Source organism: Octodon degus, unplaced genomic scaffold (genome assembly GCF_000260255.1).
Source record: "Octodon degus isolate 3935 unplaced genomic scaffold, OctDeg1.0 scaffold00203, whole genome shotgun sequence".
NCBI lineage: Eukaryota > Metazoa > Chordata > Mammalia > Rodentia > Octodontidae > Octodon > Octodon degus.
The window spans coordinates 2,892,761-2,907,521 of record NW_004524779.1 but is presented as its reverse complement, the minus strand read 5'-3'; positions in this window follow the sequence as shown (position 1 = coordinate 2,907,521).

The following is a 14,761-nucleotide window of genomic DNA, read 5'->3' as shown; positions in this document are numbered from 1 at the left end:
TTTTTAAAAGACAAGCCATAGGATGCCATAGATTTTGTTGATGGCTTGGAAACTATTGGTATGTCCTTTCTTCAAATATATACCTATATATATTTATAGCCCTCATTGTTGAAAGAGGCCATTTTTCCCTTTCTCTCTTTAGTAAAAGGTTTTTGCTTCTTTAACACATACTAATACAGCTCACCTAGGAAAATTCTAAAATATTTCAGGAGTCTTATCTTGTCCATTACAATAAAGAAGTCATGTACTGGTTTGTGTTGAAAGCATGTGGTGTTATTATTCTAAAGAAAACTATGTCCTTGGGGGAGAAGATTCATTTTTGTTTTTATCTAGTTAAAAAACAAAAATGCATTTGCAAAGCCTGTGGGTGCCTTGGTATGTGCCAGACAATAGTCATTTTATTTAATCCTCATGACAATGCTCTCAGGCAGGTTTTCTTACTACTATTTTATATTTGAGGAAATTAAAAAGGGCACTTATAGATCAAGTAACATGTCCAAAGTTGCCAGGCTAAGAAATGGCAGAGGGGAGCACGGCCAGGTCTCGTGCTGGACCTCTGCTGCCTCAGAGATCTCTGTCAGTCTTTGATATCCTCATGGGCTCCACAGCCCACTGTCCCCAGATGTCAATCACTTCTATGAGCTGATCTTAGCTGATGGCTATTTCCTTGAGGTGGGATCCCAGTATTCTTTCTCATTTTGAAATAAGCAACCAAAGGTAGAGATAATGGTTCTCCAAAAGCCACATAAAACAAGGCAGATGGACAGGTAGATAGATACACACTCCAGACAACTAAGGATCAAGTCTATGATTTCATCATACATTGGCCAGATGCTGACCAGGAGAAATATTTTGGTAGCTAGAGTTCTTCAGGAACCCTTATCCATATTTCAGAATCAGCAGTTTCTCTGGGAGCATATTTACCCCAAAATACATCCAGGATAATGGGGATCAGGGCCAGGGAGATAGCTCAGCAGCTTAAGCACCTGCCTGACAAGCACAAGGTCCTGAATCCAATCCCCAGTACAAAAAAAGAAAGAAAAAAAGAAAGAGAGAGAGAGAGAGAGAGAGAGAGAGAGAGAGAGAGAGAGAGAGAGAGAAAGAAAGAAAGAAAGAAAGAAAGAAAGAAAGAAAGAAAGAAAGAAAACAAGAGAATTGGAGAGGGGGATGGAAACTTGGTAGCATGAAGGCAGATAAGAACTAACACAAGTTTTAGTTTTTCCAGGCTGTCCATGAGCTATGCTTAACAGGATCTTTAATGATTTTTTTTAACCTTCATTTATGTCCCCACTTTAATACCTTTTGACCTTTGTTTACTCAAGTATTTTTACAACAGAGTGTGGCATTGTATTTCAGTTCCTTTTCAGACAGTAAGTGGTAGGCAAACAGGTTAGCTCAGAGGAGCAGCCATTCCCCCAGCAAGTCAGAATAACCGGATCTAAATGTCAGTTGCGGTGACTTTGTGAAACTTGTCAAGCACTCTGTGCCTCAGTTTCCTTGCTAATAAATAGCACCAGTACTCAGGATACTATTTTGGCCTCCTTGGGCTACTGTAACAAAATACACCACAGACAGATAGGCTTTATAACACATATCTATTTCTCACAGTTCTAAACCTACACATCCAAAATCAAGGTGCTCCTATGGGTCCCTCTGAGGGTCTCTTCTTCCCAGACTCCAGACAACCATTACTAACCACACAGTGAAGTCAAAGAGAAACCAAGGACTCTGGTCTCTACATATAAGGGCAATAATTTTGTCATGAGGACCCCACCCTCGTGAACTCATCTAACCCTAAATACCTTTCAAAGATCCCACCTTCTAATACCATCACACAGAGAGTTAGCGCTTTGAAGTGGGAATTTTAGAGACACGTTTAGTTCACGACAGGTACTATCTGTAAAGCAACTGGCAAGACCTCATCACAGAGGGTAGCTATCACTATTGTTAAGCAGGTCCTAAAACAAAGAAAACAGTGGCTGTTACATTGAAGAAATTTTGTGTACTCACTTTGACCTACATAGAGGGGCAGACGTTTTTTGTGTCAGATACGGGGCTACTTCCATATCCAAGACACAAATAGAAATAAGACCAAGTTACTCCCGTCAGGAGCTCTTCATCTCCTATGCCCTTCGGAGAGTGTCCTGGAGGCGGCCCCATCCTGGATCTTCACTCTCTGTTTGGCAGGCAAGAGGATAAACTATAGGGAAGCATTCATACCAGGCCTGAGTCACTTCTGTTGCACAATTGTGCAAGACTTGGTTCAGACCTTCACACCTCAGCTGTTAGAGTTCCGAGACAGGACTTTGGACAAGTCACTTACCCTCATTCAGCACACGCTGTTCTCTGTGAAGTAGGAAAAGTACTTGAGTATTTATGTGCTTGTGATGTACTTATTATTTATTTAATTTTAAATTATTAACTGTACTTATTATCACTGCATTAAAGAAATACTCCTTGCCTTGCCTCTTTGAGCGGGACCCAGGGAGGAGACAGTTATGCACAGCGTGTGGGCTGCAGAGTCCCTGGGGTGAATGGGGTAGCATTATCAACATCACACTAGGCATCATACATCATATACCAGATATGTGATACCCAACAGCTATAGCCTTGGTTGGAAGAAGTACTGGGAAATTCTGTATCAATTAATTTTAATTGTTATCGTGGCTAGATGAAGGGTCTCCCAGAGAGATGATTAGACCTTGGTTTCTATACTCATGAGTCCCTCGCTATTTCCTAGTTTGCCTTTCACAGACTCACTGTTTCTGCAGGTTTTCAAAAATTATTAATCTAAATCATTTATTGTGGATCTTTTGCTATATCATGGGATTTTACAATACCATACAATATGCGTATGTTGTTAAAATTATGTAGGTTTATGAATTTAGAAAATTAGGAATAACAGAAGTGTTTTTAAAACTATAGAAAAGTTTATAAGCATGTGGGGAGGATTTATAAAGCCTAAAATATACACATAAGTACAGGGCCTGTGTGATAGCTTAACAGACTAAGTTCCTGCTTAGGCAAGTGCGGGGACCAGAGTTCGATCCCCAGTACCACATACCACATTGGCCCCTCCCCTGAGCTCCAAGTACCGGTGTGGTGGCGCATGTATGTAATCCCAATGCTGGGGAAGCTGAAAACAGAAGGATCACTATGAGTCTGAGCTGCATAGTGAGACCCTGTAACAAATACATTAAAAAAAATTTTTAAATATGGTTTGTATGTAGTTGTCCCCCCACAAAGCCTCATGCAGTCACTGGGGCACAGTTCTAGAGTTTGTGATTAATTCATTATCCGAGGCTGGGATTGCTGCTACTCCTCCATTTTGCTCTCTTGCTCTTTGCCTCCGCAATGAAACTTTGCTCTCTGTCTTGGAGCCAGCTGAGTATGGACTGAAACCTCCAGTAACTGTGAGTTAAATAAACTTTTCCTTCATTTGAGTGTTGGGTATTTGTCCCAGCAATGAGAGTAGAGTAATTGAGATAGATAGATAGATAGATAGATAGACAGACAGATCGATCGATCTGCTTCACCGATTTTCACATATAGCAGGAGTGTCTGGAATGTAACCTCTGCAATAAGTGAGGGACCACTGTATTAACCCATGATGTTGATAGCTCAATTCATAGCTCAATATACTGTGAGGAAGCGGGGCCCAGTTGGAGGCGGACCACTGGGGGCGTGGCCTTTGAAGGCTATTTTTCACTCTAGCTCTTCTGCTGTACTCTGCTTCCCAGCCACCGAGAAGTGAGCAGCTTTGCCCTTGGGCCATGATGTTCATTTGGGAGCCAAGCTACCATGGATAGAGACCTCTAAAACCGTGAGTCAAACAAAAACGTTTCCTCTTTAAGTCACGCATATCAAGCATTTGTCCCTGCAGTGTGAGAGCTAGCTAATACAGAGCCATTCCTACCGGAAACCTGTAAAAGCAACTAGCTATAGTTACTACATGCAAGCACTTAGTAAATATTCTTTGAACAAACACAAACCAAGCAGTCTCACCTGGTCAGGAGTGTATGTAAGAACAAAGGCTTGTAATATCTGTCTGTCTGTCTGTCTGTCTGTCTATCTACCTATCTATCTGTCTGTCTGTCTATCTGTAGTGAAGGTGAGAGCCTCAATAAATAGCTATAATAGGACTAGGGAGATAGCTCCGTGGTCTAAGCACCTGCATGGCAAGTGCAAGGACCCAGGTTCAATCCCTGGCACCAAAACCGCACATAGTGGCACATGCCTTAAATCCCAGTACTGGAAAGGCTGAGACAGGAAGATCACTACAAGGCTGAACTACATGGTGAGACCCTGTACCAAATAAATAAAAGAATATTTAAAAATTTAAAAAAGAGCCAGAGATACAGTTCAGCAGCATACAGCGCCTTCCTGGCAAGTGCAAGGTCCCAAGTTCAATCCCCAGTACTAAAAATAAAAAAGCCTATAAAATAATTAATAAATAGCTGTAATGCACTAGGGATGTAGCTACATGAAGTTAATCCAACGATCAAACAGGAACCGGGTGGGGCAAATGCTAAGAAACTGTCCTTGGGAGTCCACTGGCTAAGAGTCCTGGTAAGTTCCAGTGCTAACATTTAATGTACTCTGGCACCAGAGGTGAAGCAGACAATAATGAGAAGAGTCTTTGCACAGTGCCACTTGGGTTTTCCCTGATGAGTTTAGAAACTATAAACGTATTCAAAGAAATACAAAGCACCACAAGTCTAAAACAGGGCTGGTTGTTTCCCCACTAAAGCAGTTTTCCACATTCTCTTTGTCTCCTGGAAATGTAGATGCGAAAGGAAGTTTTAAGAGTGATAGATGCTTGTTTCTTTTTCTAAATTTAGAGCTAAACCTCAACAAATATTAATGGAGAAAGTGAGTCGATGTAGAACAGTATTTTTCAAAGACTAGTAGTCAGAGTACCCTTTTTGCAATCAAGTGAGGTCCTTGTTAAAAAATATGGATTCCAGACCAGTTATCTTAACCCTCTGGATTCCTGCTTTTAACAGGCTTCCCAGAGAAGTAAAGGGAAACTGCTGACACATGAGGAGACAAGTCTCTGCATTTATTTTGCCTTCATGCAACACCTGCCGAATGGAAAAGCAAGCCAAACAATAAAAGCCTGACTTGAAGTGGACAGTGAGAGGGTGGGGTACCTACAAACACTTCTGACTTACGTTGTGGCAAATCTCGATATTAAAATACAATAAACATCCAAGCACAGGGGCACATGCCGGTAATCCCAGCGCTCAGGAGGCTGAGGCAAGAAGATCGCTGAGTCCAGAGGCAGCCTGGGCTACACAGGGAGTTCAAGGCCAGCCTGCAACACTAAGTGAGACCCTGTCTCAAAACAGCATATGCAGTAAACAACTGGTTTACCAAGTTCCTAGGGCTAGTCTATGCTTACCAGAGCACAGGGAACAATCCAATAACTTTTAAAAGCTGTGTGTGTGTGTGTGTGTGTGTGTGTGACAGCCAGGCAGACCAAAGTGTTAAATAACACATGCGTTATAAAGTTGCAGAAAACTTACTCAACTCTAATACTCAGATCAGCCCCCTCTGCTGGTCGCCACCCTCGTCAGGGACGTGCAGAGATCCAGCAAGCACAGCCTTCCTCCAGGCTCGCTGTTCCTGATCCCGAACAGATTCCCAGGACCCTTGGAATGTCCCTGCTCGAGGTCCCTGCGCACACACACTGGATTTTGAGTTTCAGGGGACGGGTGGAGATGTCACTCTGGATCCCCTATCAGGAACAGACACAGAGTGACTAGAGGACACCCCGAATTCTAGACAGTTGTTGGTGGCTCCTGCCCATATGTGATTCAAAATACAAATGAAACATCTTAAAGAAATGGAAGAATTAACAGTGCTTCTGTCTGGGTCTTTTCATTGCTCATTTCTGTCCTCCTGGGTTTTGTTTGTTTATTTTTCAAATTGATGTTTTAGTAGCTTGGTTTGTTTCACGCCTCTGCTTTGCCAGAGCCCTAAGTGTATATTTAAATTTCATGCAGATAATTCGGTGCTAATTTAAAGGAGACACAGCTCCCACATCCCTACTACAGTCTAGCTTGTCGTGGGATCCGAGACAGACCTAAGGGTGAAGTTGGGAAGAAAGTGTTGTCTCAACACGCTGAGACAAAGGCAATTTCGGAGCTTGGGTAGGACGATGCTCCAGCAGTGCTGCGAGGGGAGGAAATCGCTGGGCGAACTAGCAGGGCCCTCAGCAGCGCCTCCAGCTCCCCAGGTGGAAGCGGCGTCTGCGAGACTGGCTTGGAGCACGCAGAGCGCAGGCGTGTGGGTCACACCAGATGCACCTGTCCCGCTGCCAACAGGAAGATGCTGTGGAACACCTGCAAATGGTGGGGATCAGGAGCGCAAACCTGCGAGAGCCAACAGGAAGCTGGGGGCAGGCAGAGGAGAGGGCAAAGACCATTCAAGTGGAAGGGAATCCCGTCACGTGATAAAAGAACAGAAAGCGAGTCCGATAAGAGAAGGATAGAAAAAGTAGCCAGGCCAGGGGTCCATGCTCCGCAGCTGACCCTATTCAGCATCAGTCTTACTATTTGCAGTTCTAGGAGTTGAACCCCAGGGCCTTCTGCCTGAATTGCATCTCCAGCTCGTATGTGTGTGTGTGTGTGTGTGTGTGTGTGTGTGTGTGTGTGACAGTACCTTGCTGAATCGCCCGGCTGGGGCTAGCACTTGTAGCCCTCCCGCCTCAGCCTCATCCATGCCTTGACGGCAGCTGTGCACAACCACATGTTGATGACAAAGAGGGTCCTTTTCCGAGGGGCTTCCCATGCCTAGAACTCCAGTTATTTCCCCCATGAGACTCTCACACACACTGACCCATGTCTTCTCACTCGCCACCTGCTTTCATCCAAACATCCAGAGAAGAGTTCACTGTTTATTTATTTATGCTCTGTCTGTTTCCAAAATGGATTTAAGGTAGTGGAGCACAAGAGACAAGTCAAATTTCAATGTTAAAAATTCATCACACTAAGAATTTTTCCATATCTCTAGCCAAACAAAACTTGATCATTAGAACTCTAGGCTCATGCCACCAATGCTGTTTAGAGCCCCGTGCTGCTTTCTGCTTATGTCATAGAGAAAAAGATCTCCTGTCCTCATCCCTGTGCTGGTTGCTTTTAAATATTTCAGGGCAGGTATCAGGAACCACATTTTCAGGTGGAGACGAAGCCCATAATGAGCAACCACCATGCCAAGTGCATGTTACGTGGAACCACACAGAATCTTCACAACCCATTTATTTTATTTATCCCACATTCAAGTCAGATTGCTAGAAGGGGACAGGTTTCAACACAGGCCTCTTGCTTCCTAGAAGCAGGGGCAACTTGGCTGAAGGGGGAAGCTCAGAAGGAGCCTTGGCTCTGAGAGAAAACCTGGCACCAGTGATCTTCATGTTGAGATGGATGGTACCTGGCATGGGACATTTCTACTCGATTCTGAAGCACACCTTTGCTATTGCTGTGTCCCAAGGATTTGACTCACTTTTTCCATCTAAATAAACATGCATCATTTGTGTAATGTCAATATCATCTTTCCCTCAGAGTGGGCCTGGATTTGTGCATGTTTTCCCTGGTAGGTCATTGCCAGGAACAACTTAACTGTCTAGGAGAAAGACAAACACACTGTTTTCAAACACCAGTGTTTTCAAATACCACTGCAGAAATCAGACTACATAATGAAGACCCTGAGCTACAATTCTGTCTTTTACACAGTTGTTAAAAATTTTTAAGGGGTAGCGGAAAATGTCAGTTGTAATTCAAAGGGAAATGGGGGATTTAACCGGATCCAATCAGGTGCTCATTAGACATTTATGTGTCGGACAGTCTATGAGTATTTCTCTACTAATCCCTGCTTCCGGGACCTATGTCTAGAGGGATACTGAAGCTAGGGTAAAAGTCAGATGCCACCACAATTCTGGGACAGGTCCTCAGAACCTTTGTGGAATAATATTCCTCTGTGTTCAGATGAATTGACACAGCTTTATATTTCATCAGCGGTTCTTTTTGTAAGTTAGTGACTGAGCAATAGTTCTCAAACTGTTTTCAAAAACCGAAAGAGGGATTTCCACCTCACTCCCTGAAGCCTGGTATGAATCTCTCGCTCATTATCTCTCTAAGGTCATCTTTATGTCAATAAAAATAGTGGTGTTTGCAACAAAAGATTTATTTTTGTTCCCAACCATAACCAACACCAACTCAAAGTCCACTCCCTATGGCTGTGCGCCTGGATCAAACATGAGCTTTTCAAAACCAGATGCCCGAAGCCTGCAACACGCAGGTGGAAGGCATCGGAAGCAGAGAGAGAGCCAGGTAGCACCTGGGGGCAGGCGCACAGTGACTGTGACTGTGCTGATATTAAAGATTCATCAAGCAGTGCTGAGTGTGTGTTTTTTTTTTTTTTGATTATGATTTTCTTATACCACTTTTCACTTATTTGGGGAAGAATAGTTCAAAAATCAATCAATGTGTTTTAAGTGAAATGTAGAAAGCACAGGTAAAAATGAAGAAACATGGACAGGCCATGTCTAATCTTACAACTTAAAAATAATATTTTGGTATATAAGGTTCTAGTTTTTTAAAAAAAAAATGTACACTATATATTTTATCTAAAAATAAATCTTGTTACAACTCACTTTTTTTTTTTTTGACCAAGGCTTTTTTATTTCATAAAATATGAGTACTTTTGTAAGTCATTAAAAGTACTCTCACAATCTAATTTTTTTTACTTTATTGTATTCTGTTATACATAAGTATTTATTTTCAAGTAAAATTGCTTTTAAAACCCTAATTTTTAGGTTCTTATTTATTTATTTTTTCATTTTGTGTATTTGGTACAGGGTCTCACTACGCAGATCAGACTTTGGTGATCCTCCTGTTTTCAGCCTCCCCAGCGTGGAATGATGGGTACATGACACCATGCCTGGATTCTGTTGCCTGCTTAGCATGCCCCGGGTGCAGGGCCTGGTGCGGTATTTGGAAGTGGGGATCAATCCTGCCCCTGCGCTTACCAAAGCAGGCACTTAGTCCACTGAGCTGACTCGCTGGCCCTTAAAACCCCAATTTTAAAGGTAACACATGCTCATTGTTAAAAAGGAAAATCAGTCACACAAAGTTAAAAAGATACATATATTTTTAAAGTTTATTCATATGTCACTAAATTATCAACAACTATAATAACTTATATTACTAACAAGAATTTCTAAAAGCATGTATATTTATGACTTCAAAGACAGTATCATCACTTTGAAATCATTAATGATTAGATTTAAAAAGAGAGACATGAGTTTATTTTATGTCTGATTCTTAGTGTTTGATTATCTCTATTTGTATTTCTAGTTCTCATATTTGTATTTCTCTCTATAAATTGCTTCTTTTCTATGTCTATTTTTCAATGGATTTGTAAAAGCCCACTCCTTGGGAGAGGGGAATAGATGGAGTCTCACTCTGTAGTTCAGGCTGACCCTGAACTCTCTGTGTAGTCAAGGGTGGCCTCATACTCATGGTGTTCCTCCTGCCTCAGCTTCCAAAGTGCTGAGGGATTACAGGCATGCATCACCATGCCCAGCTATAAAAGCCCTTTAAATTGAAGCTATCAATCATTTTTCTGGCAACTATATTAAATATTTTCTTTAATGTAATTCTCTGTCTTTGAGTTGTGGTTTTTTTTAACTTTTTATTTTTAAATAACTTTAGATACACGAAATAGTTACAAAGGTAGCATAGTGAATCTCTATACATTTTTTCTTTAGTCCTTCAGTCTGTCACAGTTTTAGTCTCTCCTTAATTTCCATGATCTTAACACTCTTGAAGATTCCTTGCCAAGTAGTTTGGAAAATGCTACTCAATTTGCATTTCTCAGTTCTAAAGTTAGCATCTTTCTCTTTCTAGGCTCAGCTATTAGAACAGAGTCCTAAACCCAACCCACATTTGAAGAAGGAATGGCCTAGCCTCTACCTCCCACCGGGAGGAACATACGGAATTGAGGCAATGCTGAAAGTATTATGTCAATTAATAAATATTTGGAAATGAAAATGAGTTGAGGCTATGTGAATACCTCATATCTCATTCATATTTCATCCATTAACTTGAGCACTCTCCAGTGTTCCCTGGGTTACCCTACCTTTTTAAGCTTCTAGAGGCCTTGGTATTCGGCTTATGATCTTCATTTCCAGAGTCATCAACGTCTGGCCAAGAGCATCTCATGTTATAATCTATTACTTCTTTCTCTTTTTGCACCTCTCTTTCCCCTATAGGATCCCTTGTGATTCATTTGGGCCCACAGGAATAATCTAGAAAACTTGCTCCATCACAAGATTGGTTGATTAGCAAACTTATATCTGTAAACTTAATTCCCTTTGCAACATAATGCAAGATAGTCACAGTGTCAGCAGTTAAGCATATAAAGAGAAAGAATATGAGAGAAAGAAGGGAGAGAACATAAGTCTATGGGCCTAAGCACATACAACAGCAGAATTGGTATACACATGGGCCACAGATAGATAGTGCTAGGCTCACTTTATTTGAGGAACCAAATGTGTGCGTTCCTCAGAAGTCATTCATAGAGAATGACCAGGCATTTAGGACCTGGACCCTTCAGATACAAATAAGCTTGAGCCAAAATTTAGATGACCATAAGGTTATTAATCTTTATATGTAGGGCCTATAGATTTTAATTACTTCAAGAATGGAAGAAATAAGGTATCATTCCGAACTGACCACTAATAATGGATTTTTGAAGAAAGACTTTATAAAATCACATAAGATATGCCACTCCAAAGATCTCTTGAATTTGTACTGTTTGAATAACTTGTTTCCTCTTCTGTACAGCCCTCTACTCTTGGTTCATGTTCTTACTCCTGTGAATACTGTACATCCCCTCCTGTAAAGGCTTCTCCTCTGAAAACCTCCACACTGCTCCATGCAGAATTCAAGGGAAATGTCCTGTGATGCTCACCAACAACACAAAGCAACTGGGCCCGCCTTCTCTATTGCCTGTAGCCCCCTCCAGTGGTATGACACTCAATATTGGGAAAGAACAGGACTTTAGAGCCATATAAATCTGATTTCGAACTCCACTGCTGTTTTTCAATAACTATATGCTTTTTTGAAAAATGAAAACCTTTGTCGTTCCAGCTTTTGACTTACTTGTGGCTCCGAATGACCACTGACTCGCTATGAAGGCTAGTTATACTCAAGAGTCTGGGTCACGGTTTTTCTCCGATTCCCTCATTGAGCGCTTAGTATGTGCTATGTATTTGCTGGTTTTGGTATGAAGAATACAATCATCATGCTATTGGACCTCTTGCATGCAGTCTAGAGGGAAGACATATCAAAAAGCAAAGGAAGATGTAGTAAATATAATGTATCAGTGGGTTAAGAGCAATAAGAGCTTAGAGAAGCAACTGAATATTTTTGTAACTCCTCTAGAATTTCATTGTAGATATAATTGTACATGTTTGCCAATCCTGGAAGACAGGCTCTTGGACAACATATTTTTTTAGCCATGTAAAAGCCAGAGATTTATACAAATGTATCAGGCTCAAATCTTTATGGTTAGAATTTTAAATGGTATTGCTAAATAAAATAGACTCAGTTGATCCCCACAAGAGGACTAGACCATGGACTGTCTTGTGGCGGCTACTGTCTCTTTACTAACACTGGTACCTTTAGTATCTTCCCTAGAGGCAATTACACAGCAGCATCATTTGTTGAATAAGTGAATGAACACACCAGAATCTAAAAGTACCTCTGTTCATCCTCAAGGCTCTGATTAAAAAAAAAAGCAAGAAAGAAACCTACTTCATAAATTTTTGTGTTAACTGAACACTTGAAACTCATCCTAAGTAAATAAAACTTTCCCCTTGTCTGTCTTAAATGTGTCATGAGGTGTGAGTTTTACAATATCATTTGTTCTATGTAAAAGCTTTTTAGTTGGGTTCAAAGTCTTCAACTTCACAGCAAAATTTCATTATGTCCCAGTTGAGTTCTGTTTAATGGAATTAAATTTCACCCTTTCTAATTATCTTTTGGAACAGACAATCTTTACAGAATAATTAGTAATAGAAGAACATAATGGATCATTGTCTTTATTACTGCAAAGAAATTCTAGATGCTGCTATAAATCTTAAAAAAAGATCTCATGAAATATAAAATATATTGAATCCTTCCTCTTAAATTATGTAACATTTAAACTTTGTCAACACAGCTTAAAGATGATGAGAGATAATTATTTTCTTGCTTCACTTTAAATTATTTTATGAAACTACTTTAATGATCTCATTTAAATTAATGATACATTTCATTTTCAAGATTTTTATTGGTAGAACATTCCATTATCAGACATGACTCAAATGTATCATTTTCTCATTCATCTTGAGCTCTAGATTGCTTCATGAACTTTTTTTTTTCTGGACTCTAAACTACATTCATTAAGCTACACATCTAGAATATAATAAAACACTAAAATATAGCTACTACAATTTACAAATGAATAAAAATAATTCCACTTACTGATCTGAAAAATCATGATGCCATTTATAATAAAACACAGCTCAGTGAAAAAGAAATATCTAAATATTAGTGCTTTTCTTTAAAAGCAGCAATAGACAAAAAAAAATGTATTTTTTTTTCTTCCTAAACACTCAGGCAATTAAAACACCTTTCTAAATGGAAGGTGGAAAAGGTAGTTGAAAAATGAGTAGGGTCCTCCTTGGACTTCTAGTCTTTATAGTTTAATTTGTTGAGAATTTAAAATTACAGTAATTGCCCTTAAATAACTGACATTATTTGACACTACAACAACAGAGGAGTGGAAATGACTGACAAACATACAAAAGACTTTTGTTATCTTTGTTTGTCTGCCTGAATAAATCTCAACAAGTATTTCAAAGATTTAAATTTATAGCATACTTAATCGCCATTAGATGGCCAATCCTATTGGTGTTCAGCTAAGTTTCACTGACATTCAACATTTTTGGTATCAACTTCTTTAGCACATCGAATTTGTCTCAACAGCTATCTTTAAACTAAATTATTACCTCTACATTAAACATTTTGATAAAATATATAGAATTAAACAGAATTAACTTGAGTTAAGTAGAAGCCCCCCCCCTTTTTCTGTCTATACTGACAACTGGGTTGCTGGAGGAGGGGTGCTGGGATGGTGATTTCAAAGAATATAAGCAACTGTCTACTCTCCATAGATGATGGCAAGTTGGTTGATATTTGATTTAATGATTTCTTCTTTAGCAAAACAAGTTCATCTAAGGAGCTGATACCCAAAACCATTTATTTCGACTTGGATGTCACATAGAGATCACTCAAAGAAAATCTCGCCTGCCATATAATTTATAATTCCTGCTAAGAATTTAGAATCCAAACGACACCAATGAAAGACAGTTTTATCTTTTTTCCTCTACTGTTCTTATTTAAGCATTTAGTCCTTATCTTCTTCATTTAAAAAGAAAACATGGTTAACTAATGAGCACAAAGTGAGAGATGCTTTTTGAGGGTTCCATTTTATATCCAAGGGAAAATAAACAAAACAATTGAATTGCAATAATCCCTTAATTGACAACACATTTTATGTTTTGCAAACCATTTCCCCTACATTCAGTTAACATTCACCTGGATTGTAAAAACTAAGCTTCCTTTTCTGCTTTAATTTTGATATCAGGTTCCCCCCAAACTGAAACAAGAGACAAATCTCATTCACATTTATTACATTACAGTATAGGGACTTTCTGATTAGTAATTAAATAAGGAAATATTACATGTGATATAGACAAGTGTCTCTGAGGCCTGAGTAATAGTAAAACAGAAAATACCTTCGGTTTCTGGGGGATTAGAGGGTTAGGTAGTGAGCATGGATGGGGTATAGGAAGCTTCAAGCTCAACAGGAGATGGCCCACTAGAGATGATCCTGGTAGGTTAATACTATTATTATTATTATTATTGCTCACTACTCTTTGCCCTTTATCACAACCCATTATCTTAATGGAATGAAAAGAATTAGTTGATATATCAGAAAACAAAGCTATTGTTTTTACCGCTATAGAGACCAAGCTTTCCGTTGGTCCTCTTCTAGAACTTTCACAAGGGCAATGAAAGCTCACCTCACTTATCTAGGGCCTAAGCATTTCTCACCGCCCTCCCCCCCAAAGCTGTCTGTGCTGTACTAGTGATTTGTAATAACTTCCTGATTAATCAGCAGAAACTCGGATTCAATCCTTTAGTCAAGTAAAGGAATTTCCTTTTCTTGTTTTCTCAATGTCAGTGAAATAGTTCCATAAGTTTATAGCTGATATTACCCTTACAATGCTCGTCCCTTCTCTTCTTCTTTTTCCAAGTGATAAATAGATTTTTCTGGGTAGCCAATGAAGACTTCACCAAATTTCATTAGAAATAAGTTTCTTTTCAGATCTGAAATCTTTCAACAATTTTTAAGTGTGAAATCACTGAAATCCTTCAACTGCTACTGGTTGGACTTTTACAACCCTATCCTTAGAATAAAAATCTTCTCAGAATCTTCATTACACATGCTGAATTGAAAGCTAGAAGATGGATTTCCTCTCAGAAACCAAAACTTTCGCATAGACCCATAGTTACTCTAATATTTCAGTCAGCATTTAAAGGAGTGATTGCACATTGGCACAAGGTAGATTTTTTTTTTTTTTTTTTTTTGCAACATGAGGATGAGATTCCATTTGACCTATCAGTTCCCAATATCTAGTTATTTA